Source organism: Triticum dicoccoides, chromosome 7A (assembly GCF_002162155.2).
Source record: "Triticum dicoccoides isolate Atlit2015 ecotype Zavitan chromosome 7A, WEW_v2.0, whole genome shotgun sequence".
Taxonomy (NCBI): domain Eukaryota; kingdom Viridiplantae; phylum Streptophyta; class Magnoliopsida; order Poales; family Poaceae; genus Triticum; species Triticum dicoccoides.
In genome coordinates, this window is record NC_041392.1 from 152,599,209 (window position 1) to 152,604,221 (window position 5,013).

Below are 5,013 nucleotides of genomic sequence, written 5' to 3' on the forward strand. Positions count from 1 at the left end.
GAACGGTTCTTGCTCAGCCCGTAGCAGCCACGTAAAACTTGCAACAACAAAGTAGAGGACGTCTAACATGTTTTTGTAGGGCATGTTGTGATGTGATATGGTCAAGACATGGTGCTATATTTTGTTGTATGAGATGATCATGTTTTGTAATAGAGTTATTGACAACTGGCAGGAGCCATATGGTTGTCGCTTTACTGTATGCAATGCAATCGCCATGTAATTTCTTTACTTTATCACTAAGCGGTAGCGATAGTCGTAGAAGCAATAGTTGGCGAGACAACAACGATGCTATGATGGAGATCAAGGTGTCGCACCGGTGACAATGGTGATCATGACGGTGCTTCGGAGATGGAGATCACAAGCACAAGATGATGATGGCCATATCATATCACTTATATTGATTGCATGTGATGTTTATCTTTTATGCATCTTATTTTGCTTAGATCGACGGTAGCATTATAAGATGATCTCTCACTAAATTTCAAGGTACAAGTTTTCTCCCTGAGTATGCACCATTGCGAAAGTTTGTCGTGCCGAGACACCACGTGATGATCGGGTGTGATAAGCTCTGCGTTCACATACAACGGGTGCAAGCCAGTTTTGCACATGCAGAATACTCAGGTTAAACTTGACGAGCCTAGCATATGTAGATATGGCCTCGGAACACTGGAGACCGAAAGGTCAAGTGTGAATCATATAGAAGATATGATCAACATAGTGATGTTCACCATTGAAAACTACTCCATCTCACGTGATGATCGGACATGGTTTAGTTGATATGGATCATGTGATCACTTAGATGATTAGAGGGATGTCTATCTAATTGGGAGTTCTTTAATAAATTGATTTACTGAACTTTAATTTATCATGAACTTAGTACCTAATAGTATTTTGCATGTTTATGTTATTGTAGATAGATGGCCCGTGTTGTTGTTCCGTTGAATTTTAATGCGTTCCTTGAGAAAGCAAAGTTGAAAGATGATGGTAGCAATTACACGGACTGGGTCCGTAACTTGAGGATTATCCTCACTGCTGCATAGAAGAATTACGTCCTGGAAGCACCGCTAGGTGCCAAACCTGCTGCAGGAGCAACACCAGAAGTTATGAACATCTGGCAGAGCAAAGCTGATGACTACTCGATAGTTCAGTGTGCCATGCTTTACGACTTAGAACTGGGACTTCAATGACGTTTTGAACGTCATGGAGCATATGAGATGTTCCAGGAGTTGAAGTTAATATTTCAAGCAAATGCCCGTATTGATAGATATGAAAACTCCAATAAGTTCTATAGCTGCAAGATGGAGGAGAATAGTTCTATCAGTGAACATATACTCAGAATGTCTGGGTACCATAACCACTTGACTCAACTAGGAGTTAATCTTCATGTTGATAGTATCATTGACAGAGTTCTTAAATCACTGCCACCAAGCTACAAGAGCTTCATGATGAACTATAACATGCAAGGGATGGATAAGACAATTCCCGAGCTCTTCGCAATGCTAAAGGCTGCGAAGGTAGAAATCAAGAAGGAGCATCAAGTGTTGATGGTTAAGAAGACCACCAGTTTCAAGAAAAGGGGTAAAGGGAAGAAGACAGGGAACTTCAAGAAGAGCGGCAAACAAGTTGCTGCTCGAGAGAAGAAACCCAAGTCTGGACCTAAGCCTGAGATTGAGTGCTTCTACTGCAAACAGACTGGTCACTGGAAGCGGAACTGCCCCAAGTATTTGGCGGATAAGAAGGATGGCAAGGTGAACAAAGGTATATGTGATATACATGTTATTGATGTGTACCTTATTAATTCTCGCAGTAGTGCCTGGGTATTTGATACTACTTCTGTTGCTAATATTTGCAACTCCAAACAGGGACTACGGATTAAGCGAAGATTGGCAAAGGACGAGGTGACGATGCGCGTGGGAAATGGTTCAAAAGTCGATGTGATCGCGGTCGGCACGCTACCTCTACATCTACCTTCGGGATTAGTATTAGACCTGAATAATTGTTATTTGGTGCCAGTGTTGAGCATGAACATTATATCTGGATCTTGTTTGATCCGAGATGGTTATTCATTTAAATTAGAGAATAATGGTTGTTCTATTTATATGAGTAATATCTTTTATGGTCATGCACCCTTAAAGAGTGGTCTATTCTTGAATCTCGATAGTGGAGATACACATATTCATAGTATTGAAGCTAAAAGATGCAGAGTTGATAATCATAGTGCAACTTATTTGTGGCACAGCCATTTAGGTCATATTGGTATAAAGCGCATGAAGAAACTCCATTTTGATGGACTTTTGGAATCACTTGGTACTTGTGAACTGTGCCTCATGGGCAAGATGACTAAAACGCCATTCTCCGGAACTATGGAGCGAGCAACAGAATTGTTTGAAATCATACATACTGATGTATGTGGCCCGATGAACATTGAGGCTTGCGGCGGATATCGTTATTTTCTCACCTTCATGGATGATTTGAGTAGATATGGGTATATCTACTTGATGAAACAAAAGTCTAAAACATTTGAAAAGTTCAAAGAATTTCAGAGTGAAGTAGAAAATCATCGTAACAAGAAAATAAAGTTTCTACGATCTGATCGTGGAGGAGAATATTTGAGTTACGAATTTAGTCTTCATTTGAAACAATGCAGAATAGTTTCGCAACTAACGCCATTTGGAACACCACAGCGTAATGGTGTGTCCGAAGGTCATAATCGTACTTTACTAGATATGGTGCGATCTATGATGTCTCTTACTGATTTACCACTATCATTTTGGGGTTATACTTTAGAGACGGCTGCATTCACATTAAATAGGGCACCATCTAAATCCGTTGAGACGACTCCTTATGAACTGTGGTTCGGCAAAAAAACCAAAGTTGTTGTTTCTTAAAGTTTGGGGCTGCAATGCTTATGTGAAAAAACTTCAACCCGATAAGCTCGAACCAAATCGGAGAAATGTGTCTTCATAGGATACCCAAAAGAAATAGTTGGGTACACCTTCTATCACAGAGCCGAAGGCAAGACTTTCATTGCTAAAAATGGATCCTTTCTAGAGAAGGAGTTTCTCTCGAAAGAAGTGAGTGGGAGGAAAGTAGAACTTGATTAGGTAACGGTACCTGCTACCTTATTGGAAAGTATTTCATCACAGAAACTGGTACCTATGACACCTACACCAATTAGTGAGGAAGCTAATGATAATGATCATGAAACTTCAGATCAAGTTACTACCGAACCTCGTAGGTCAACCAGAGTAAGATTCGCACCAGAGTGGTACGGTAATCATGTTCTGGAGGTCATGTTACTAGACCATGACGAACCTACGAACTATGAGGAAGCAATGATGAGCCCAGATTCCGCAAAATGGCTTAAGGCCATGAAATCTGAGATGGGATCCATGTATGAGAACAAAGTATGGACTTTGGTTGACTTGCCCGATGATCAGCAAGCCATCGAGAACAAATGGATCTTCAAGAAGAAGACAGACGTTGATGGTAATGTTACTGTCTATAAAGCTCAACTTGTTGCGAAAGGTTTTCGACAAGTTCAAGGAGTTGACTACGATGAGACCTTCTCACCCGTAGCGATACTTAAGTCCGTCTGAATCATGTTAGCTATTATCGCATTTTATGATTATGAAATTTGGCAAATGGATGTAAAGACTATATTCCTGAATGGATTTCTGGAAGAAGAGTTGTATATGATGCAACCTGAAGGTTTTATCGATCAAAAGGGTGCTAACAAAGTGTGCAAGCTACAGCGATCCATTTATGGACTAGTGCAAGCCTCTCGGAGTTGGAATAAACATTTTGATAGTGTGATCAAAGCATATGGTTTTATACAGACTTTTGGAGAAGCCTGTATTTACAAGAAAGTGAGTGGGAGCTCTGTAGCATTTCTAATATTATATGTGGATGACATATTGTTGATTGGAAATGATATAGAATTTCTGGATAGCATAAAAGGATATTTGAATAAGAGTTTTTCAATGAAAGACCTCGGTGAAGCTGCTTACATATTGGGCATCAAGATCTATAGAGATAGATCAAGACGCTTAATTGGACTTTCACGACAAAGTTTTGAAGAAGTTCAAAATGGATCAGGCAAAGAAAGGGTTCTTACCTGTGTTACAAGGTGTGAAGTTGAGTAAGGCTCAATGCCCGACCACTGCAGAAGATAGAGAGAACATGAAAGATGTTCCCTATGCTTTAGCCATAGGCTCTATCATGTATGCAATGCTGTGTACCAGACCTGATGTGTGCCTTGCTATTAGTTTAGTAGGGAGGTACCAAAGTAATCCAGGAGTGGATCACTGGACAGCGGTCAATAACATCCTGAAATACCTGAAAAGGACTAAGGATATGTTCCTCATTTATGGAGGTGACAAAGAGCTCATCGTAAATGGTTACGTTGATGCAAGCTTTGACACTGATCCGGACGATTCTAAATCGCAAACCAGATACGTGTTTATATTGAACAGTGGAGCTGTCAGTTGGAGCAGTTCTAAACAAAGCGTCGTGGCGGGATCTACATGTGAAGCGGAGTACATTGCTGCTTCGGAAGCAGCGAATGAAGTAGTCTGGATGAAGGAGTTCATATCCGATCTAGGTGTCATACCTAGTGCATCGGGTCCAATGAAAATCTTTTGTGACAATACTGGTGCAATTGCCTTGGCAAAGGAATCCAGATTTCACAAGAGAACCAAGCACATCAAAAGACACTTCAACTACATCTGGGATCAAGTCCAGGTGGGAGACATAGAGATTTGCAAGATACATACTAATACGTCTCCATCGTATCTATAATTTTTGATTGTTCCATGCCAATATTCTACAACTTTCATATACTTTTGGCAACTTTTTATACTATTTTTGGGACTAACATATTGATCCAGTGCCCAGTGCCAATTCCTGTTTGTTGCATGTTTTTTGTTTCGTAGAATATCCATATCAAATGGAGTCCAAACGGGATAAAAACCGACTGATATTTTTTTGGAATATATATGATTTTGGGAAAGA